A 24285-nucleotide genomic window follows, 5' to 3' on the forward strand; every position below is an offset into this window, starting at 1 on the left:
AACTATAATGTGCACTAATATGGCACATTGTAATACATGGAGGTTACAATTATATATGAAAGGGTTCACTTATTTAGTGCTGACTTATTCGCTCAGGTATTGATTAATGGCACTGTCATGTAGGGGCAAAGAGCGTTGTCATGTTGTAGAAGGGGCGTTACTGAAATTCTGGTTGCACTTCAGTCCCACACTCCTGATCTTTGGGCACCCTGTGAGGAGGGGAGCAGGTAGATCCAAGGGCCTCCTTGTAGGACTGCTCCTGGGCACGGCCAAGGGTGCCATCAGCCGGACCATGCAGCGGGCGGTCGAGGGGGTCGTTCAGCCTGACTGCCTGCCTCTCTTCCGTGCGTTCATCCGCGCCAGGGTGTCCTTAGAGATGGAGCACGCAGTGTCCACCGGTACACTCGCGGCCTTCCGTGAGAGGTGGGCACCGGAGGGACTGGAGTGCATCGTTACCCCCGGCAACCAAATGTTAATTTGATTTTATATATTTTAAAGTTTAATTTGTTTTAATTGCCGGGTTTTATAGGGGGCACTTGTAAATTATGGTTTTAGTGCCCAAAAAAAACAAAACAAAAAAAAACACAAAAAAACCCAAAAAAGGGCCTTGAAAAATGTTTGGAGTGTCCCCCAGATCAGGTGCACTTGATTTAATGTTTACTTTTGTCTCAAAAAGAGTTGTAGGACGGGCAATGGATTGAGGGAATGTTCCTTTATTGGAAAGTGGGGGAGAAGGAAGTACGGTGGTGGTGTCGAAGGTAGACTGTGTTACACAGAAGAGCAGATTTGAGTGATGAGATGTGCTCTAATGCCCCTTGCAGCAGTCACTGAGGAGTCCTCTGAGTTTTGGTCATCCTGAAACGCTCTGCCATGTTGTTCTGGATCCAACAAATCAGCAGCAAGATCAGCAGCCCATCTTGAATGGCAAAGTTGTAAAGAGCTACAACTGCTCGTGATACACGATCTCCTGCAGATCCCCTCCCAACCTACCCAGGCAGCATAACACGTGCTTTTAAGATCATGAAAATCTGCTGGTGGTCTGTCAGATGCAAATACAAGTGTCTGTAAGCAGAATGGCAAAACATCTTGAACAAAATCATTTCCCAGCTGCTGTTATTATTCCCCCTCTCCAACTCTCTGTGGCAGTAAAGTTGTAGTATTTTCTGCTCTCCTCCTCTCCTTCTGGATGTTGAGTTGTAGTCAGCCCCTTCCTCCTCTTCCTGGGGTGTTTTCAGGGTTCTCCACAAGGCCTCAGGCAGGAGCAAAAGCAGAGAGCTCCTTCTCTCACTGCTGCAAGCTCCAAATGATTAGGCCACGCCTCCAACAGTTCCACAACTCTTTTGGTTGGAAACAGAAATAAACATTAGTTCAAGTGCCCCCCGATCTGGGGGACACTCCAAACACTTATCATGACCCTTTTTATATATTTTTTTAAAATATTTTTTTTGTGGTTTTTTTTGGGGCCCTAAAACTGTAAATCTACAAGTGCCCCCTATAAAAGGGGAGGGGGACACTAAAAACCCGGCAATTAAAACAAATTAAACTTTAAAACATATAAAATCAAATTAAAATTTGGTTGCTGGGGGTAATGATGCACTCCAGTCCCTCCGGTGGCCACCGGTGGGCGTATCAGTGGACCGCATGCTCCATCTCGAAGGACACCCTGCCGCGGATGTACGCAGGGAAGAGAGGCAGGCAGTCGGGCTGAACGACCCCCTCGACTGCCCGCTGCCTGGACCGGCTGATGGCATGCTTTGCCGTGCCCAGGAGCAGTCCTACAAGGAGGCCTTCGGACCTACCAGCTCCCCTCCCCACAGGGTGCTCAAAGATCAGGAGTGTGGGACTGAAGTGCAACCAGAATTTCAGGAGCAGCCCCTTTAAATAGTTGAACAGGGGCTGCAACCTCGTGCATTCAATAAAAATATGGAACACGGACTCTTCCAGACCGCAGAAATTGCAGGCGGCCTGGGCGCCCGTGAACCGGCATAAAAATTTGTTGCACGGGACTGCTCTGTGCACCACCCTCCAGGCCAAGTCCCCGATAAATAGTGGGAGGACTCCCGCGTAGAGTGCACTCCATCGGGGACCCCCGCCTCCTCCGAACGGCAAGATGGTACGCCATGGCGTGTCCGGACGGCAGACGAGGATGGCAAAGTTGAGAGTGTGCAGGAGCAGCCTATACAGGAAACCCCTCCGCGCAGAACTGAAAGGCACGGAGGGGATTTCCCCAAGGCGGCTCAAGTTGTGAGGCGCCGGCTCCCGAGGGAGGTTTTGGGGTTTGGCGCCAATGAGGAATTCCGTCCGGACGGGATCTCCCCACGTGCTTGAGCCTCCTCGACACACCTAACGGAGTCAGGGCCCAGAGCTGTTTTTAGGGACTCGATGGCATTGGCCGCGCGGCGGACGTCGGCCGAATTTAGGCGCTGTGCCAGCATGCCCAGCTGCTATTCAAACTCCTGATGTCCACCTGCATTAGATGAGCTGCTGTGCCTCATAATTCTCAGTCTATGTTACACAGAGTGCATGAGGAGTGCAAAACCAACTTGGAGTTGCAGCACCACTAGCCCTCATTTTGATATATGCAAATTATATCAGTTGGGATGCGGTGGATGGATCGTGGGAAACTTCACACAGTGCGAGGGAACTCCGGGGAAGCGATTTAATGGCGGAAATGGGATGGCAACGACTTCTGATTTTCCTGTCTGAAGAAACTTCCTGTGCCGTTCATGCTGAAGACACTGGAAACATCAAGGAAATTCATCCTCTAAGTGTTTACTGCAGTAGTACTGATAAAAACAGACAAAGAGGTTGTGACAGTGATGGAAAGCTTAACTGAAGGCTCTGTGGAATAGAAACTTTATTGTATGTTCTGGTCATGACTCCTGTCAAAACGGTTATTTATCAAACTTTTATTTTTCTTGGATACAACGACAGGAGAATTGCACGCACTTAGTAACACAGCACTGAAAGGTCAGTCACACTTCCCCAAGCACTCAATCTTGGAACATTTCATTTTGTGGGGTTATAACCAAGCATTTTCCAATTACAATTATATACAAGTTCCTTAATCACCTTCTGAAATGTAATCTCTTTTTAATCTAAAAAAAATGTGGATTATTTTCCAGTGGATTCTGCATTCCCACAGCAGACATCCATTGTGACCTTGCAATTCTAATGCCTCCTTTGTATTACGGGGCCACTCTGCAATCTGTTGGAGGGTTGCAGTGTGGTTAAATCTGCTTCCTGTACATTGCAGGGCTAACTCCACAGCACCACTCGCAACTGGAAACAACAGTGCATTCCCACACATACACCTGTGTTTTCTTTTTTAAATTGGCTCACAGCTCCAAGTGGCTAGGCCACTCCCACAACAGCTCTGCAACTATCTGAGTAGAAACTTTAAATCAAGTTTGTGAATCTATAAATCAGGTGCCCAGTTGTTAACGGGGGGCACTAAAACCGGCAGATTAAACTTTAACGATCAAATTAAAATTGGTTGCCACGGGTAATGATGCACTCCAGTCCTTCCAGTGCCCACCTCTCGCAGAAGGCTGTGAGCATACCGGTGGACACCGCGTGCTCCATCTCCAGGGACACCCTGGCTCGGACGTAACTGCGGAAGAGAGGCAGGCAATCGGGTTGAACAACCCCCTCGACCGCCTTACACCAGTGTTTGTTTGACCATGGGAAAGTGTCTGGTCAAGACATGATTGGCTGGACTATAATTACCTTCATGGTTGAATAGCCTGTTTCTAGATTTAAACATGAGGAACAGGGCGGCCACTGTCTGTGGAGCCATGCACCAGCAAGGAAAGGTAAGAATATGCTGGAAAAATAGGCATTCTCTTTGTAGATTAACCCCACTCAACCTGCATTCTCAGCACAACCCCCAATCCTTCACTCTCCAGAAAACGCATCTTAAAGGTGTGTCTGAGATGAAAACTAAGGGCCAAATTTTGCTGGAGTGAGGGATTTCACAGCGTGCTCTGTTCGTTAGACTTGTTCATGCATGTTCAGGTTTTAAACATTTTTGCCAACAATGTGAGCTGATAATGGTGCAGCGAGGGCAAGGGGGCATCTGGGACCTTGGTGAACAACGGGACAAACAGTGTATCTCCTTAACCAATGGGATTTAAGGATTAAGAAATAAACTGAGGAAGGATTGAGAAGGAGGGTGAATTGAATTCAATGTCAAGTCAGGTACAGAAAGACAAATAAAGAGAGGGAAAGAAAGATTGGATTAAGAGAGAGAGAAAAAGAAACAGAAAGGAAAAGTGAGACAAAAATTAAAAATTTGACATTTTTAAAATCTCCAAAAACAATTCACAACATGAAGACTCGCACTTTTAATTGTTCACTTTCTGGGCAAGAGGGGTTGATTGCCTGCACTCACTGTGTTGGTGGATAGTGTAATCTCCAAAAGAAAAAGAGTGGTCGATTGGCAGTGATTAACAATTATCACATCGTTAAAAGGGTACTTACGCTGTTAATTACTAGACTTAACATTCTGTGATGCGTTTAATGTGTAAATACAGCAACTTAATGAAACACGACGAGGTTAATGGCGAGATGCCGTTTTTGTGAAGCTAACGGCGGAACAGCGCAAATCGGCCAGCAACTTGCAGCGATTCGCAATTCACACGATATCTCTTCCACATTACAAGTCGCTGGCAGATTTTCACATTAATAATGCCGGACTCACACACTGTGATTTTTCAGCAAAATCCATCCTGAAGAGATGCAGTGAATTTATACAGTATCGTGGTTTTGACATACTCTGGCATATTCTTTCTCTCCCAACAATAATATACGATAACACCTGGTAAACTGTACATCTATGCAGCAAATCTGTCGTTGAGCAATTTAATGAGAAGACAGGGAGGTGAGGTTGAATGGAATGATGAAAAGGTGGGTAAGTGAGGCTGAGGGATATGGTGAGAAGGCATGTAAGTGGGCTTAATCTGTCAGACAGCGATTAGCTTGTTGGACCTAGGTTTTACCTGTTCTTAAAAATTCTTATGTACTAACTGGGCTTAGCAAAATGATACTTTATTTACCAGAGTATCTGCCATTCATTGGAAATTCAACAACCTTTCCAAAATGATTGTGAAAAATCACTAAAACATGACTAAGCGTGACATGATGGGAATGCTTTATCTGTATTATGTGTTAAGGCCTTAATGACCTGATCTCTCTCTCGCTCTCTCACACACACAGACACACTGTCACTCATAAGACACAAGAGAGTCATTGCAATCTCCCTGTGCCACTCATACCGAGGGTCAGCAATTCAGACTAAAACAACGTGCTGTGTTTGTTTAACATCTGTTTGAGCAAGCTTTCGCTGTGAATGAGGGGTTCTTATTTGTCCCAGCTGTGTAGACAAACATGAATCTCTCAATGGCTAGACAAGTTCTTAAAGGAAGGGCAATTTATCACCTCCTGGAAACCTAACAAAGTTGGTCCATGTGTTCTGCAAAATTCCAACAACAAAACCGATTAATTCATTACAGTTTCCACATGGACATACCAAAGGCATTATAGATATCGAGGAATAAACTCAGTCCCAATGGCTCAGCTGGCTAGTGCACTGATAGTGAGCCATCCAGACTGGGCAAGTCCCAGGTTCAATCCCTGGTCTTTGCTCACTTAGCTATCAAGTTTTAAATAGGCTGGCAGCTGTGGCACTATAATTGCCCCTGGTGGAGGGAAGGGAGAAAAATGTTGCCAGGGTTCCCACTCTTGTTCACTGTCTAATAACCGCAGCTGGATTGGGGGTGGTGGAAAGGTTGAAAAAAGGGCCTTGAAAAATGTTTGGTGTGTCCCCCAGATCGGGGGGCATTTAATGTTTACTTTTTCCTCCCAAAAGAGTTGTGGTGGAAAGGTCGATCTTTGGTGTGAGTCACCCCCCCAAATACTAATGTCTGGATTCACAAATGAAGAATGAGCAAGATAGTGGAGGGCAGCCAGAGCTCGTGGGACTGTTAGCCAAATAACATTGAGCGTCTTCAGGAAAGGAGGAGAGGCAGCAGCTGTAGCACCATACAACACAGAATGAGAAGAGTCGTGCTCCTTCCACAACCTTAGCTTGGACTCTGCCCCACCCATAAAAACTCTATGGGGCCAAAATTGCCCTCCGCTCAAACAGGGTTGATAATTCGAATTAAATTAATATTCCCTGCCTGAATCCATGGGGCGGAGAAAAGAGGGAAATTGGCACATTTAACTTTTTTTAATTTGTCGGGGCGGTGTTTGGGACGGCTGAAGGACAGAAGTGCTTTGGGAACAGGGTGGAAGGCGGACGCCACGCTGAGGACGTCAGCGCAGATGCGTAGCAACGTTCCTCCCCTGCAGTTAAAGGGGAGGGCCGCTGCGAACTCCACAGCCACTTTAGTGGCCCCCAAGAGGGGTGCTGGGCTGCCTCGGCCAAACCCGTGGCCACCACTGCCGGGCCGACTTCAGAGAAGGTCGACAATTAAAATAAAATGGCGGCCGCGGCGGTGTGCCTTTCCCTTTAAGGGTGGATGTGCTGCCCAGCCACTGGCAGCTTCCTGCCGGGAAAAGCTGTCGCGGGCGCCGACGGCTCCACTCCTGCGGAGCAATTTCCCTCGCGAGGCGGAAAGGAGTCGCCGTGTGCCCGACTGGGGTGCGGCGGAAACGTGTTTTCTCTGCCCCAGGCCCGGCGGCAATTTCGGATGGGTCGGATCATCCGGCTACCCTCGGTCGGAAAGACCTTACTGCCCCATTGGACCTTAAAGTGGGGGAAATTTCGGTCCCTATGTGACTAAAATAATCAGTAACACATCATTTTTACTCAAATTGAAAATGGTTAAACATTTTAATCTTGCTCCCTTGTTTTCCGCATTTTTCTATTCTCTCTGACCCTTTTTAGTACTTAAATTTAATTTTACTTGTCTATTTAACCTTTCTTTTGGGTACATTATTATTTAAAACCTAGCTTTTAAACACTTCAGTTGTCCTCTTTCTTCCACTTCTTGGCAACTTAAAAAGTGGGTTTTAAATGTCCAATTTTTCTTAACCAATCAGGAGCCAGAATACTGATGATTTACATGGTTGTTTCCTGGTCAATCTCCAGACATTTTTAAATGTCAAAAAGTGGAACATGGCTGCAGTGAATGAACAAACCAGCCATGATGTGCTCAGAGTTACATGACCTTTCGTATGAGCAACTTCAAGGTAACAGTGTATAATATCAATCAGGAACAAATACATGGCAAAGATTTCTTTTTTCAAAAATGACATTTTAATTAAAATGAAATATTTAGCTTTTATAAATGTCTCAGGTCTCAGAGCACTATCTGGCTATTTCTGGTTAATCTATATGGACTGGTGATTTGATCTTCAGGATTTTCTTTGCAACAGTGTTACAAAACACATCTCTGTTCTGAACCTGCAAGATTACACATTACTATGAAATATAATAAATAGTATGTTAAACAAAACACATCCCAAATAAACAGATTAAACAACCTGAATATGAAATGTGGATTATAGAGAAATTAAAGAGATGGAAGTGATTGGCCTGATGGAATGAGGGTCTACTCTCTGTGCTGGCTATAAAGATACTGTGTGAATAGAGTTTGGCCATTCTCAACTCAGTTCCCAATGGTTAATAGCGCACAGTAGAAAACTATCCCTAATTTGGTATTAATTATTAATTTAGAGAAGCTTTGGATGGCTAGTGTGGGAAATGCCACACTGCTATAGTGTGGGCTGTTTTTCCAAGGTTGTGAATAAGGCACATTGTTAAGGCAGAGCAAGGGGAGCTTTACTCTGTATCCAACCCGTGTTGTACCTAACCTGGGAGTGATTGATGGGGCAGTGGGTGGCTGAAATGATGAAAGTTCCATTCTCCAGCACTAACATCCCTCACCTTGAGAGCAGAACATTGTATTTTATTTTAATGATTAAACTTTAAAATGTAATATTTTGTGAGAAGAGAATTTTATGAATGTTACATTTCCTCCTCAGAGAGAAAAATGCTCTCAGTAATTCAGAATCATGTCAAGAATGCAATTCATACTGTCAGTAATTCAGAATCATGTCAAGGAAGAGTACATTATAGTCAAAAGGGCAATGTTTGAAAATGTAATGTAGAAAGTCACTTTATAAGAACAGCGTTACTGAGTCTCTAACTGCTGTTATGTGGTTTTGTACTGACCCCTAGTGCTCCATAATGGAATGGCAATTACATTACATTTGAAGATAATAAATTTGGCTTGAGGGTAATTTGATGGTTCAGTGGTGATTTATATGGAAAAAGAATATGAAGTGCAAAAATATTTACCAATATGGTAAATATTGTGAGTGTGTACTGTTTTGCCAAAGTTATATTGTGCATTTTCTGTGATGTGAAAATGTTTCGGCTTTGTATTGATGCAAGTTTTGTACTTTTTGGGGGTGTAAAATTGCCAGAAATGGGCAAGAAGTGAGACCAATCGTCAGGAGGAGTCTCATGTTGCCAGGGCTTCACAACTGCTGGTATATCTGCAGCCAGGCTACAGAGTGAAGTTTGAAAAATTCTCCAAAAATCCATTCACTTTTTATTGACTTCTCCGCGGAGCCCTGCGGACACAGGTTGGGAGGCATGTTGGGAGTGTTTCACATGTAGTGAATTACTCTTTGAAGTCCGGTCACTGTTATTTGAAATGTGGCAGTCATTTTGTGCAGACCAGGGTTTCACAAACACCGATAAGAACATAAGAACATAAGAATTAGGAACAGGAGTAGGCCATCTAGCCCCTCGAGCCTGCTCCGCCATTCAATAAGATCATGGCTGGTCTGGCCGTGGACTCAGCTCCACTTACCCGCCCTCTCCCCGTAACCCTTAATTCCCTTATTGGTTAAAAATCTATCTATCTGTGACTTGAATACATTCAATGAGCTAGCCTCAACTGCTTCCTTGGGCAGAGAATTCCACAGATTCACAACCCTCTGGGAGAAGAAATTCCTTCTCAACTCGGTTTTAAATTGGCTCCCCCGTATTTTGAGGCTATGCCCCCTAGTTCTAGTCTCCCCTACCAGTGGAAACAACCTCTCTGCCTCTATCTTGTCTATCCCTTTCATGATTTTAAATGTTTCTATAAGATCACCCCTCATCCTTCTGAACTCCAACGAGTAAAGACCCAGTCTACTCAATCTATCATCATAAGGTAACCCCCACATCTCCGGAATCAGCCTAGTGAATCGTCTCTGTACCCCCTCCAAAGCCAGTATATCCTTCCTTAAGTAAGGTAACCAAAACTGCACTCAGTATTCCAGGTGCGGTCTTACCAATACCCTATACAGTTGCAGCAGGACCTCCCTGCTTTTGTACACCATCCCTCTCGCAATGAAGGCCAACATTCCATTCGCCTTCCTGATTAGCTGCTTCACCTGCAAACTATCCTTCTGTCATGCACAAGGAACCAATCGTGGAGCAGTGGAGGCGTGTCCTGCTCAGTTGGAGCTGTGAGCAGTGAGGAGAGCAGCTAGCAACCTGTGCTCCTGCCTGGAGAGCCCTGAGACCAGCCCAGGAAGAGAAGGAGGGAAGGGGCTTCACCACCAACTTTTACCCAGAGGGAGAGGAGGAGAACAGAAAACTTTAAACAACTTTACCATTTCTGCAAGGAGTTGGAGAGAGGGGGAAAAACCAACAACATACAGTGTGGAAGGAGGGAGACTCTACACTTTCTACAGGTGGGTGTGGGTGCATTTCCCAAAAGAATTTGTTGTATCGGTGGGGGGAGGAAAAAAGACCACTGAGGGCCGGAACATCGCGGGGGGTGTGTGTGTGTGTGGTAGTGTGCGTGGGGGCCTTGCTTACAACTAGGCCCCCCCCACAATTGGAACCCCCCCCACCCCCCACATTTGCCTAGCCTGGGATAGCTGGAGCTACCAGGCTGAAGTTTCTTTAAATCACCAATTAACATCGTTGGGAGTGTGTGCCTGGTGGCTCTAGCTACCCCAGGTGAAGACGTCTTCTCCCCCCACCTGAAGACCAACCCAAAGACTGTGCTTGTGTGTTTTGCCATCTGGGGAGTGCACCCACCCACAGCTGCGAGGGGAGACCTGCCCTCGCAGCCCCCCCCCCCCCTTCCCACCCCCCTCTCTCTTTCTCCGTTACTCTCTGTTTCTCCCCTCTCTCTCTGAGAGCCCTTTCTTCCTAATTTAAAAAAAAAACAATTAAGACAACTGAGCAGAGGGAGCAAGGCCCCTCCCCAATTACCAACTAGGGGAGAGGTGCCTCATTAAGAGCTCCTCTGCTCAGTCAAACCAAACGAGGCCAATCAAGACCATTAAGGTTTGTGACTTTGGGGTGGGTGTAGCCCTTAAAGGGACCCCGTGATGGCGACTCCATCCACGCCGGTGGCAGGGCCAGCGAAGACGTATGCGCAGGTGGCAACCGCTTCCACGGCACCTCCTGCGCCACCCGCTGCCCTGCCATTTCAGACTTATAACCAGGAAACACGGGGTCAAGAGCTACACTCACCCCACAATGAGCATTGAGGAGTGCGTGCGGGCGATGGCTGGGGTAGTCGGCCCCTCGGCCATTGTCGCGGCCTCCAAGATGTCTGGGAAGGCTGTTTTCTTCCTGGGGTCGGAGCGGGCGGTGTCCCTGGCCCTTGAAAAGGGGCTCACGGTGGGCGGGACATTCCTGCCGGTGGACCCTCTCGAGGCCACCGCGCAGAGGGTCATCATATCGAACGTCCCGCCCTTTGTTCCCGCTGGGCTCCTCCTCCCTCACCTACAACAACTGGGGGAGGTAAGGTCGGGGATCAACCCCATACCGCTCGGCCTCAGGGAGAGCAGCCTGCGCCACGTGTTCTCCTTCCGCCGCCAGCTCTTTGTCCGGCTGGCGCGGGAGGAGACGACGGAGGGGTCTTTTAATGTGGCGCACGAGGGGACTGCCTACCGCGTCTTCTGGACGTTGGACGGCGTGCGGTGCCATGCCTGCAGGGAGGTGGGGCACATTCGCAAGAACTGCCCCGCCTCCAAGGCCGCCAAACCACCGAGGGCGGCCAAGGCTGGCGCCGCCGCCACCCCTCCCCCTAGTTGCGTCCGCGTGCCGGGAGCCATAGGTGCGCGGGCATCGTCGGAGGCCTTTGTTTTCGGGGCCTCCGGTGGGGGGGAGGGAGAGCGTCCGAACGGAAGGAAGGCGCGGAAGAAGACGAGACATCTAGAGGCGGGTCCCCTCAGTGCGCCGGAAAGTTTGACCACCGCGCTCAGCCCAACCCAGTCACCGGCGAGCGCGTGGTGCCCCGAGCCCGTGCCCGAGCCCTTGAATAACACCACAGAGGGGCCCGGGCGCGGGAAAGGAAAGGAAAAGGCGGGGGCGGAGCGGGAGGCCTCGGCAGACATGGGGGTCTCCCTGCCTCCGCGCGCCCCCAGGAACAAAAGGAGGCGCGGCTCCGATGAGGCGGAGGGGGAACAACATCCCTCCGCGGAGGAGTCGGTGCCCGCCGCGTGTCCCGCGTCCCCCACCAGCGCTCCCAAATTGCGCTGCAGGCGCGAAGAGTCTGTCCCCGGGGAGGGTGAGGCAGTCGAGGCTGCCCAGCCGCTGCCTCCTGGGGATGGAGTCGAAGATCTGTCTGTCGTGGGGGGCGTGGGGACCGCGGAGGAATGCATTGCCGCCGGGCCGGGCGTCCCGGGGACTGAGGCGGGCGGGGCCGAAAAGGCCGAACCTGAGCCCGCCCAGCCAATACCCAACTTCCCCCGGGAGTCGCTCGACCCAGCAGAAACACGATTTACTGATTTTAATGACACTGTAGACGCTGGGCCGGGGGGTGGCAGCGGGGAGGGGGAGGAACACCCACCCTCGCCCCTTACTTTGGAGCTGGTGCACTTGGGGAGCCTGGGGATTTCCTATGGCCGGGTCTCTCCTTGTTCCCCAGTTCCTGGGGCGGAGGGGGAACCCCTTCCGCTGTCATTTCCTGACCCGGCACCATTTTTAAAAGAGCCCAGTGGGGACTCCTCTGCCGACGATCCTGGGGGTGGGATCGGGGCAGAGCCAGGGCCGGTTGGAGCGGCCGGTTCATTTGCCGTACCTTGTGCGGCCGATGGGCCGGCTGCTGGCGGCCACCTCCCGGAGGAGGACGGGGACTCGGTGGGGGACGCGGGTGAAGACCTAGAGACCACCGCCAGCGAGGCGGTGGATCTGCTCGCGGCCGCCGCCGGGACCATCCTCATTCCTGCACGGGAACTCCGGGACTTTTTGGCCCAGAGCCGGGGTCGCTGCAACCAAGCCCGACTGGCCCTGGAAAAATGGTCCGAGCCAGAGCTGATCAAGGGGTCCGTCCGCGCCGCCGTCAAAACCTTGGCCGCGGGCGGGCCCTTGACAAAGGCGCAACACCTTGAGCTGCGCGAGCTCGAGGGACTCCTCGCTGGGCTGCGGAGGGAGCGGAATTCAACAAAAGACTCCGCTCCCTCCCCCACAATAGGTTAAGGTAGAGGTTGCACTATGCTTTTGCCATGAAGATAACCATAGCCAGCCTCAACATCAACGGCGGCAGAGGGGCACGCCGTAGATTTGACAATTTTTCGCTCCTGCGGGAGGGGAAATATGCGGTGTGCTTCCTGCAAGAAACCCACACCGTTCCGGGAGACGAAGCCACGTGGCTCCTGGAATGGCAAGGAGAGGTCCGCATGAGCCACCTCACCGCTATTTCGAGTGGGGTGGCCATCTTGCTGGGCCCGCATTTTCAGCCGGAGATCTTGGGGGTCGAGGAGCCCGTGCCAGGCCGCTTGCTGCACGTAACGGTTCGCCTGGGGGACGTGCCGCTCCATCTCGTGAACGTGTACGCCCCTCAGCCCGGCCCGCAGCAAACGCGCTTCTTTGAAGAGGTGTCCGCTCTTCTTGGCTCCGTCGACGTCGGCGACTGCATTGTCCTCGGGGGGGATTTTAACTGCACCCTCGAGGCGAGGGACCGCTCCGGTGCCCCGCAGTGCATGACGGCGATGGAGAAGTTGAGGGACCTGGTCGGGTCCTTCGACTTGGTGGACGTCTGGCGAAATCTCCACCCCGACTCCAGCGCCTTTACTTGGGTGAGGCCTGGAGTTGGATGGTCTAGAGTCGACCGCCTTTACGTGTCTCGGGCATACGTTTCCTGCGTCCCGGCGGCCTCCATGCGGCCGGTGCCGTGTTCGGACCACCACCTGGTGTGGGCGGAGCTCGCTTCGCTCCGCGCGAGGACGGGGTCCGCGTACTGGCACTTTAACAACCGGCTGCTGGAGGACGTGCGGTTCCAGGACTCGTTCCGTCGATTCTGGTCCGACTGGAGAAGGAAGCAGGGGGGCTTCCCCTCCTTGAGGCTATGGTGGGACGTGGGCAAGGCTCACGTCCGCGTCTTCTGTCAAGAGTACGCGAGGGGGTCGACCAAGAGGCGGGCGGCCAGAGTCGGGCACCTAGAAAAAGAGGTGCTCGACCTGGAAGCCCGTCTCGGTCAAGTCGTCCGGGACCCGGCCCTGCGGACGGTGTACGAAGCGAAGAAGGCCGCGCTGAAGGACCTGCAGCTCGTCGGGTCCCGAGGCGCGTTCTTGAGGTCGCGGATCCGGTTCCTGCGGGATCTGGACCGCGGCTCCCCCTTCTTCTACTCGCTGGAAAAAAGGCAGAGTGTCCGTAAGCAGCTCTTGACGCTGCTGGCCGACGACGGCTCTCTCGTCTCGGATCCGGAGGGCGTCAACAACAGGGTCCGTGAATATTACGGGGCTCTGTTCTCTCCGAATCCGTCCAGCGAGGAAGCGCGTAGAGTTTTGTGGGAGGACCTGCCGAAGGTCAGCCCGGAGGGCGCCGAAAATCTGGAAGCTCCGCTAAGCCTGGCGGAGCTGACCGGTGCCCTCGCCCGGCTCTCGAGGGGAAAATCCCCGGGGCTGGACGGGCTGACCGTGGAGTTCCACAGGGCGTTCTGGGACGTCCTGGGGAGCGACTACGCGCGGGTCCTGGGGGAAAGTCTGGCGACCGGGGAGATGCCCCTCTCTTGGCGCAGGGCAGTCATCGTCCTGCTGCCTAAGAAGGGCGATCTCCGCCTCCTTAAGAACTGGCGCCCGGTCTCCCTCCTCAGCACGGACTACAAAATCTTCGCCAGGGCGATGTCTGCTCGCCTTGGTGCCGTGCTGGACCACATGATCCACCCCGACCAGTCTTACACGGTCCCGGGCCGGACAATCCACGATAACATCCATCTGGTCCGGGACCTCATCCATTGTTCCCAGGAGGCTGGTCTGTCGGTCGCCTTCCTATCCCTCGACCAAGAGAAGGCGTTCGACAGGGTGGATCACGACTATCTGCTCGGAACTCTGCGCGCTTTCGGGCTCGGGACGCATTTCGTCGCCCGGATCCGACTTTTGTACGCCGCCGCGGAGTGTCTGATTAAGGTTAACGGGTCCTTGACGGCGCCCCTTCGCTTTAGGAGAGGGATGCGCCAGGGATGCCCCATGTCCGGCCAGTTATATGCTGTTTGCGTGGAGCCTTTCCTGCGCCTCTTGCGGACGAGGTTGACGGGACTGGCTCTGCAAGGGCCGGGCGTGGAGGTCGTCCTCTCGGCTTACGCCGATGACGTGCTCCTCGCGGTAGAGGATCCCGCTGACCTGCGGAGGATGCGTGAGTGCCAGGAGATTTACTCGGCCGCGTCCTCCGCCAGGATCAACTGGGAGAAATGTTCCGGACTCCTGGTGGGTCAGTGGCGGGTGGACTCCCTGCCGGAGGAGCTCAGGCCTTTTGCCTGGAGCACGACCCATCTCCTCTATCTGGGAGTCTACCTTAGCCCTGACGAGGGAGCCTGGCCGGCGAACTGGCAGGAGCTGGAGGCCAAGGTCGCCGCTCGCCTAGGGCGCTGGACAGGACTGCTCCGAGTGCTGTCCTACAGGGGTCGAGCGCTAGTCATAAACCAGCTGGTGGCCGCGATGTTGTGGTACCGGCTGGTCACTTTGACCCCTCCCCCTGCGTTTGTCGCCAAGATACAGAAGAAGCTGGTGGACTTCTTCTGGAACAACAGGAAGCACTGGGTCTCTGCCGCGGTCCTGAGTCTCCCACTTGAGGAGGGCGGTCAGTCGTTGGTGTGCGTCAGCGCCCAGCTCGCGACTTTCCGTCTTCAGACCCTGCAGAGATACCTTTACGTCGAGCCCCCTCCTAGGTGGTGTGCTCTGGCGAGGTATTTCTTCCGCCAGCAGCTCGACCTCAATTATGACACGCAGCTCCTGTTTGTGAACTTGGGGGGTGCCAGGACCGCCCTCCGGGAGCTGCCTGTCTTTTACAGGGAACTCATCAGGGTCTGGAACAAAGTCTCCACCAAGCGCAGCTCTCCGCCGGCTGGAGTGGCGGCCGTCCTGCAGGAACCGCTGCTCGGGAATCCGTACCTCCACGGCCGAGGTTTTATGTGGCGGTCGGAAGAGAGGGCTGTGGCTGGTGAGGTGACCAGGGTCAGGGACCTGCTCGATGGCGGAGGAGCGGGCTGGATGGCGCCAGACACGCTGGCGCGGCGCCTAAATTCTGCCAACGTCCGCCACGCGGCCGATGCCATCGAGTCGCTAAAAACAGCTCTGGGCCCTGACTCCGTTAGGTGTATCGAGGAGGCTCAAGCACGTGGGGAGATCCCGTCCGAACTGACCCCCGTCCGGACGGAATTCCTCATCGGCGCCAAACCCCGGAACCTCCCTCGGGGGCCGGCGCCTCACAACTTGAGCCGCCTCGGGGAAATCCCCTCCGTGCCTTTCAGTTCCGCGCGGAGGGGTTTCCTGTACGGGCTGCTCCTGCACACCCTCAACTTTGCCATCCTCGCCAGCCGTCCGGACACGCCATGGCGTACCATCTTGCCGTCCGGAGGAGGCGGGGGTCCCCGATGGAGGGCACTCTACGCAGGGGTCCTCCCACTATTCATCGGGGACTTGGCCTGGAGGGTGGTGCACGGAGCAGTGCCGTGCAATAAATTTTTAAGCCGGTTCACGGACTCCCAGGCCGCCTGCAATTTCTGCGGTCTGGAGGAGTCCGTGTTCCATGTTTTTATTGAGTGCACAAGGTTGCAGCCCCTGTTCCATTATTTGAAGGGGCTGCTCCTGAAATTCTGGCTGCACTTCAGTCCCACACTCCTGATCTTTGGGCACCCTGTGCGGAGGGGAGCGGGTAGGTCCGAAGGCCTCCTCGTAGGACTGCTCCTGGGCACGGCCAAGGGTGCCATCAGCCGGTCCAGGCAGCGGGCGGTCGAGGGGGTCGTTCAACCTGACTGCCTGCCTCTCTTCCGCTCTTACATCCGGTCCAGGGTGTCCTTGGAGATGGAGCACGCGGTGTCCACCGGTACGCTCGCGGCCTTCCGCGAGAGGTGGGCACCGGAGGGACTGGAGTGCATCATCACGCCCGGCAACCAAATTTTAATTTGATTTTACGTTTTTTAAGTTTAATTTGTCTTAATTGCCGGTGCTTTTAGTGTCCCCCTTCCCTTTTATAGGGGGCACTGGGGAAAATTGTGATTTTAGTGCCCAAAAAAACACAAAAAAAAAAACAACAAAAAAAAAAAGGGGGGGAAAAAAAAAGGGCCTTGTAAATGTCTGGAGTGTCACCCAGGTCGGGTGGCACCGTTTAATGTTTTTATGTTTTGCAGGTAAACTCAAAAGAGTTTCATGCACAAGGAACCAATCGTGGAGCAGTGGAGGCGTGTCCTGCTCAGTTGGAGCTGTGAGCAGTGAGGAGAGCAGCTAGCAACCTGTGCTCCTGCCTGGAGAGCCCTGAGACCAGCCCAGGAAGAGAAGGAGGGAAGGGGCTTCACCACCAACTTTTACCCAGAGGGAGAGGAGGAGAACAGAAAACTTTAAACAACTTTACCATTTCTGCAAGGAGTTGGAGAGAGGGGGAAAAACCAACAACATACAGTGTGGAAGGAGGGAGACTCTACACTTTCTACAGGTGGGTGTGGGTGCATTTCCCAAAAGACTTTGTTGTATCGGTGGGGGGAGGAAAAAAGACCACTGAGGGCCGGAACATCGCGGGGGGTGTGTGTGTGTGTGGTAGTGTGCGTGGGGGCCTTGCTTACAACTAGGCCCCCCCCACAATTGGAACCCCCCCCACCCCCCCACATTTGCCTAGCCTGGGATAGCTGGAGCTACCAGGCTGAAGTTTCTTTAAATCACCAATTAACATCGTTGGGAGTGTGTGCCTGGTGGCTCTAGCTACCCCAGGTGAAGACGTCTTCTCCCCCCACCTGAAGACCAACCCAAAGACTGTGCTTGTGTGTTTTGCCATCTGGGGAGTGCACCCACCCACAGCTGCGAGGGGAGACCTGCCCTAGCAGCCCCCCCCCCTTCCCACCCCCCTCTCTCTTTCTCCGTTACTCTCTGTTTCTCCCCTCTCTCTCTGAGAGCCCTTTCTTCCTAATTTAAAAAAAAAACAATTAAGACAACTGAGCAGAGGGAGCAAGGCCCCTCCCCAATTACCAACTAGGGGAGAGGTGCCTCATTAAGAGCTCCTCTGCTCAGTCAAACCAAACGAGGCCAATCAAGACCATTAAGGTTTGTGACTTTGGGGTGGGTGTAGCCCTTAAAGGGACCCCGTGATGGCGACCCCATCCACGCCGGTGGCAGGGCCAGCGAAGACGTATGCGCAGGTGGCAACCGCTTCCACGGCACCTCCTGCGCCACCCGCTGCCCTGCCACCTTTCAGACTTATAACCAGGAAACACGGGGTCAAGAGCTACACTCACCCCACAATGAGCATTGAGGAGTGCGTGCGGGCGATGGCTGGGGTAGTCGGCCCCTCGGCCATTGTCGCGGCCTCCAAGATGTCTGGGAAGGCTGTTTTCTTCCTGGGGTCGGAGCGGGCGGTGTCCCTGGCCCTTGAAAAGGGGCTCACGGTGGGCGGGACGTTCCTGCCGGTGGACCCTCTTGAGGCCACCGCGCAGAGGGTCATCATATCGAACGTCCCGCCCTTTGTTCCCGCTGGGCTCCTCCTCCCTCACCTACAACAACTGGGGGAGGTAAGGTCGGGGATCAACCCCATACCGCTCGGCCTCAGGGAGAGCAGCCTGCGCCACGTGTTCTCCTTCCGCCGCCAGCTCTTTGTCCGGCTGGCGCGGGAGGAGACGACGGAGGGGTCTTTTAATGTGGCGCACAAGGGGACTGCCTACCGCGTCTTCTGGACGTTGGACGGCGTGCGGTGCCATGCCTGCAGAGAGGTGGGGCACATTCGCAAGAACTGCCCCGCCTCCAAGGCCGCCAAACCACCAAAGGCGGCCAAGGCTGGCGCCGCCGCCACCCCTCCCCCTAGTTGCGTCCGCGTGCCGGGAGCCATAGGTGCGCGGGCATCGTCGGAGGCCTTTGTTTTCGGGGCCTCCGGTGGGGGGGAGGGAGAGCGTCCGAACGGAAGGAAGGCGCGGAAGAAGACGAGACATCTAGAGGCGGGTCCCCTCAGTGCGCCGGAAAGTTTGACCACCGCGCTCAGCCCAACCCAGTCACCGGCGAGCGCGTGGTGCCCCGAGCCCGTGCCCGAGCCCTTGAATAACACCACAGAGGGGCCCGGGCGCGGGAAAGGAAAAGAAAAGGCGGGGGCGGAGCGGGAGGCCTCGGCAGACATGGGGGTCTCCCTGCCTCCGCGCGCCCCCAGGAACAAAAGGAGGCGCGACTCCGATGAGGCGGAGGGGGAACAACATCCCTCCGCGGAGGAGTCGGTGCCCGCCGCGTGTCCCGCGTCCCCCACCAGCGCTCCCAAATTGCGCTGCAGGCGCGAGGAGTCTGTCCCCGGGGAGGGTGAGGCAGTCGAGGCTGCCCAGCCGCTGCCTCCTGGGGATGGAGTCGAAGATCTGCCTGTCGTGGGGGGCGTGGGGACCGCGGAGGAATGCATTGCCGCCGGGCCGGGCGTCCCGGGGACTGAGGCGGGCGGGGCCGAAAAGGCCGAACCTGAGCCCGCCCAGCCAATACCCAACTTCCCCCGGGAGTCGCTCAACCCGGCAGAAACACAATTTACTGATTTTAATGACACTGTAGACGCTGGGCCGGGGGGTGGCAGCGGGGAGGGGGAGGAACACCCACCCTCGCCCCTTACTTTGGAGCTGGTGCACTTGGGGAGCCTGGGGATTTCCTATGGCCGGGTCTCTCCTTGTTCCCCAGTTCCTGGGGCGGAGGGGGAACCCCTTCCGCTGTCATTTCCCGACCCGGCACCATTTTTAAAAGAGCCCAGTGGGGACTCCTCTGCCGACGATCCTGGGGGTGGGATCGGGGCAGAGCCAGGGCCGGTTGGAGCGGCCGGTTCATTTGCCGTATCTTGTGCGGTCGATGGGCCGGCTGCTGGCGGCTACCTCCCGGAGGAGGACAGGGACTCGGTGGGGGACGCGGGTGAAGACCTAGAGACCACCGCCAGCGAGGCGGTGGATCTGCTCGCGGCCGCCGCCGAGACCATCCTCATTCCTGCACGGGAACTCCGGGACTTTTTGGCCCAGAGCCGGGGTCGCTGCAACCAAGCCCGATTGGCCCTGGAAAAATGGTCCGAGCCAGAGCTGATCAAGGGGTCCGTCCGCGCCGCCGTCAAAACCTTGGCTGCGGGCGGGCCCTTGACAAAGGCGCAACACCTTGAGCTGCGCAAGCTCGAGGGACTCCTCGCTGGGCTGCGGAGGGAGCGGAGTTCAACAAAAGACTCCGCTCCCTCCCCCACAATAGGTTAAGGTAGAGGTTGCACTATGCTTTTGCCATGAAGATAACCATAGCCAGCCTCAACATCAACGGCGGCAGAGGGGCACGCCGTAGATTTGACAATTTTTCGCTCCTGCGGGAGGGGAAATATGCGGTGTGCTTCCTGCAAGAAACCCACACCGTTCCGGGAGACGAAGTCACGTGGCTCCTGGAATGGCAAGGAGAGGTCCGCATGAGCCACCTCACCGCCATTTCTAGTGGGGTGGCCATCTTGCTGGGCCCGCATTTTCAGCCGGAGATCTTGGGGGTCGAGGAGCCCGTGCCAGGCCGCTTGCTGCACGTAACGGTTCGCCTGGGGGACGTGCCGCTCCATCTCGTGAACGTGTACGCCCCTCAGCCCGGCCCGCAGCAAACGCGCTTCTTTGAAGAGGTGTCCGCTCTTCTTGGCTCCGTCGACGTCGGCGACTGCATTGTCCTCGGGGGGGATTTTAACTGCATCCTCGAGGCGCGGGACCGCTCCGGTGCCCCGCAGTGCATGACGGCGATGGAGAAGTTGAGGGACCTGGTCGGGTCCTTCGACTTGGTGGACGTCTGGCGAAATCTCCACCCCGACTCCAGCGCCTTTACTTGGGTGAGGCCTGGAGTTGGATGGTCTAGAGTCGACCGCCTTTACGTGTCTCGGGCGTATGTTTCCTGCGTCCCGGCGGCCTCAATGCGGCCGGTGCCGTGTTCGGACCACCACCTGGTGTGGGCGGAGCTCGCTTCGCTCCGCGCGAGGACGGGGTCTGCGTACTGGCACTTTTAACAACCGGCTGCTGGAGGACGTGCGGTTCCAGGACTCGTTCCGTCGATTCTGGTCCGACTGGAGAAGGAAGCAGGGGGGCTTCCCCTCCTTGAGGCTATGGTGGGACGTGGGCAAGGCTCACGTCCGCGTCTTCTGTCAAGAGTACGCGAGGGGGTCGACCAAGAGGCGGGCGGCCAGAGTCGGGCGCCTAGAAAAAGAGGTGCTCGACCTGGAAGCCCGTCTCGGTCAAGTCGTCCAGGACCCGGCCCTGCGGACGGTGTACGAAGCGAAGAAGGCCGCGCTGAAGGACCTGCAGCTCGTCGGGTCCCGAGGCGCGTTCGTGAGGTCGCGGATCCGGTTCCTGCGAGATCTGGACCGCGGCTCCCCCTTCTTCTACTCGCTGGAAAAAAGGCAGAGTGTCCGTAAGCAGCTCTTGACGCTGCTGGCCGACGACGGCTCTCTCGTCTCGGATCCGGAGGGCGTCAACAGCAGGGTCCGTGAATATTACGGGGCTCTGTTCTCTCCGGATCCGTCCAGCGAGGAAGCGCGTAGAGTTTTGTGGGAGGACCTGCCGAAGGTCAGCCCGGAGGGCGCCGAAAATCTGGAAGCTCCGCTAAGCCTGGCGGAGCTGACCGGTGCCCTCGCCCGGCTCTCGAGGGGAAAATCCCCGGGGCTGGACGGGCTGACCGTGGAGTTCCACAGTGCGTTCTGGGACGTCCTGGGGAGCGACTACGCGCGGGTCCTGGGGGAAAGTCTGGCGACCGGGGAGATGCCCCTCTCTTGGCGCAGGGCAGTCATCGTCCTGCTGCCTAAGAAGGGCGATCTCCGCCTCCTTAAGAACTGGCGCCCGGTCTCCCTCCTCAGCACGGACTACAAAATCTTCGCCAGGGCGATGTCTGCTCGCCTTGGTGCCGTGCTGGACCACATGATCCACCCCGACCAGTCCTACACGGTCCCGGGCCGGACAATCCACGATAACATCCATCTGGTCCGGGACCTCATCCATTGTTCCCAGGAGGCTGGTCTGTCGGTCGCCTTCCTATCCCTCGACCAAGAGAAGGCGTTCGACAGGGTGGATCACGACTATCTGCTCGGAACTCTGCGCGCTTTCGGGTTCGGGACGCATTTCGTCGCCAGGATCCTACTTTTGTACGCCGCCGCGGAGTGTCTGATTAAGGTTAACGGGTCCTTGACGGCGCCCCTTCGCTTTAGGAGAGGGGTGCGCCAGGGATGCCCCATGTCCGGCCAGTTATATGCTGTTTGCGTGGAGCCTTTCCTGCGCCTCTTGCGGACGAGGTTGACGGGACTGGCTCTGCAAGGGCCGGGCGTGGAGGTCGTCCTCTCGGCTTACGCCGATGACGTGCTCCTCGCGGTAGAGGATCCCGCTGACCTGCGGAGGATGCGTGAGTGCCAGGAGATTTACTCGGCCGCGTCCTCCGCCAGGATCAACTGGGAGAAATGTTCCGGACTCCTGGTGGGTCAGTGGCGGGTGGACTCCCTGCCGGAGGAGCTCAGGCCTTTTGCCTGGAGCACGACCCATCTCCTCTATCTGGGAGTCTACCTTAGCCCCGACGAGGGAGCCTGGCCGGCGAACTGGCAGGAGCTGGAGGCCAAGGTCGCCGCTCGCCTAGGGCGCTGGACAGGACTGCTACGAGTGCTGTCCTACAGGGGTCGAGCGCTAGTCATAAACCAGCTGGTGGCCGCAATGTTGTGGTACCGGCTGGTCACTTTGACCCCTCCCCCTGCGTTTGTCGCCAAGATACAGAAGAAGCTGGTGGACTTCTTCTGGAACAACAGGAAGCACTGGGTCTCTGCCGCGGTCCTGAGTCTCCCGCTTGAGGAGGGCGGTCAGTCGTTGGTGTGCGTCAGCGCCCAGCTCGCGACTTTCCGTCTTCAGACCCTGCAGAGATACCTTTACGTCGAGCCCCCTCCTAGGTGGTGTGCTCTGGCGAGGTATTTCTTCCGCCAGCAGCTCGACCTCAATTATGACACGCAGCTCCTGTTTGTGAACTTGGGGGGTGCCAGGACCGCCCTCCGGGAGCTGCCTGTCTTTTACAGGGAACTCATCAGGGTCTGGAACAAAGTCTCCACCAAGCGCAGCTCTCCGCCGGCTGGAGTGGCGGCCGTCCTGCAGGAACCGCTGCTCGGGAATCCGTACCTCCACGGCCGAGGTTTTATGTGGCGGTCGGAAGAGAGGGCTGTGGCTGGTGAGGTGACCAGGGTCAGGGACCTGCTCGATGGCGGAGGAGCGGGCTGGATGGCGCCAGACACGCTGGCGCGGCGCCTAAATTCTGCCAACGTCCGCCACGCGGCCGATGCCATCGAGTCGCTAAAAACAGCTCTGGGCCCTGACTCCGTTAGGTGTATCGAGGAGGCTCAAGCACGTGGGGAGATCCCGTCCGAACTGACCCCCGTCCGGACGGAATTCCTCATCGGCGCCAAACCCCGGAACCTCCCTCGGGGGCCGGCGCCTCACAACTTGAGCCGCCTCGGGGAAATCCCCTCCGTGCCTTTCAGTTCCGCGCGGAGGGGTTTCCTGCACACCCTCAACTTTGCCATCCTCGCCGGCCGTCCGGACACGCCATGGCGTACCATCTTGCCGTCCGGAGGAGGCGGGGGTCCCCGATGGAGGGCACTCTACGCGGGGGTCCTCCCACTATTCATCGGGGACTTGGCCTGGAGGGTGGTGCACGGAGCAGTGCCGTGCAACAAATTTTTAAGCCGGTTCACGGACTCCCAGGCCGCCTGCAATTTCTGCGGTCTGGAGGAGTCCGTGTTCCATGTTTTTATTGAGTGCACAAGGTTGCAGCCCCTGTTCCATTATTTGAAGGGGCTGCTCCTGAAATTCTGGCTGCACTTCAGTCCCACACTCCTGATCTTTGGGCACCCTGTGCGGAGGGGAGCGGGTAGGTCCGAAGGCCTCCTCGTAGGACTGCTCCTGGGCACGGCCAAGGGTGCCATCAGCCGGTCCAGGCAGCGGGCGGTCGAGGGGGTCGTTCAACCTGACTGCCTGCCTCTCTTCCGCTCTTACATCCGGTCCAGGGTGTCCTTGGAGATGGAGCACGCGGTGTCCACCGGTACGCTCTCGGCGTTCCGCGAGAGGTGGGCACCGGAGGGACTGGAGTGCATCATCACGCCCGGCAACCAAATTTTAATTTGATTTGACGTTTTTTAAGTTTAATTTGTCTTAATTGCCGGTGCTTTTAATGTCCCCCTTCCCTTTTATAGGGGGCACTGGGGAAAATTGTGATTTTAGTGCCCAAAAAAAACAAACAAAAAAAAAAGAAAAACACAAAAAAAAACAAAAAAAAAGGGGGGGGGGAAAAAAAAAGGGGCCTTGTAAATGTCTGGAGTGTCACCCAGGTCGGGTGGCACCGTTTAATGTTTTTATGTTTTGCAGGTAAACTCAAAAGAGTTTCATGCACAAGGAACCAATTGTGCAGCAGTGGAGGCGTGTCCTGCTCAGTTGGAGCTGAGCTGCAGAGAGGAGAGCAGCCATCAACCTGTGCTCCTGCCTGGAGAGCCCTGAGACCAGCCCAGGAAGAGAAGGAAGGAAGGGGCTTCACCACCACTTTCACCCAGAGGGAGAGGAGGAGAAAAGAAAACATTTCAACTTTTTTACCATTCTGCAAGGAGTTGGAGAGAGGGGGAAAAACCAACAACATCCAGTGTGGAAGGAGGGAGACTCTACTATTTCTACAGGTGGGTGTGGGTGCATTTCCCAAAAAGACTTTGTTATATCGGTGGGGGGAGGAAAGAAGACCACTGAGGGCCGGAACATCGCGGGGGGGGTGTGTGTGGTAGTGTGCGTGGGGGCCGTGCTTACAACTAGGCCCCCCCCACAATTGCAACCCCCCCCACCCCCCACATTTGCCTAGCCTGGGATAGCTGGA

General features: G+C 55.2%; 1 long non-coding RNA gene across 3 annotated transcripts in view; it reads right to left on the minus strand.

Moving 5' to 3' along the window:
* Positions 1-24285, minus strand: part of LOC139228675 (uncharacterized) — a 96046-nt gene that overhangs the window by 36222 nt on the left and 35539 nt on the right. Inside the window, exon 3 of one of the 3 annotated variants that reach the window (XR_011587598.1) lies at positions 686-1337. The exons of the other annotated variants lie outside the window; for them this stretch is intronic. This is a non-coding gene — a long non-coding RNA (uncharacterized lncRNA). Of the gene's footprint in view, positions 1-685; positions 1338-24285 lie in introns of those variants that run through there. 3 annotated transcript variants of the gene reach the window in all.

The sequence above is a fragment of the Pristiophorus japonicus genome, chromosome 18, assembly GCF_044704955.1.
Source record: "Pristiophorus japonicus isolate sPriJap1 chromosome 18, sPriJap1.hap1, whole genome shotgun sequence".
Lineage (NCBI taxonomy): Eukaryota > Metazoa > Chordata > Chondrichthyes > Pristiophoridae > Pristiophorus > Pristiophorus japonicus.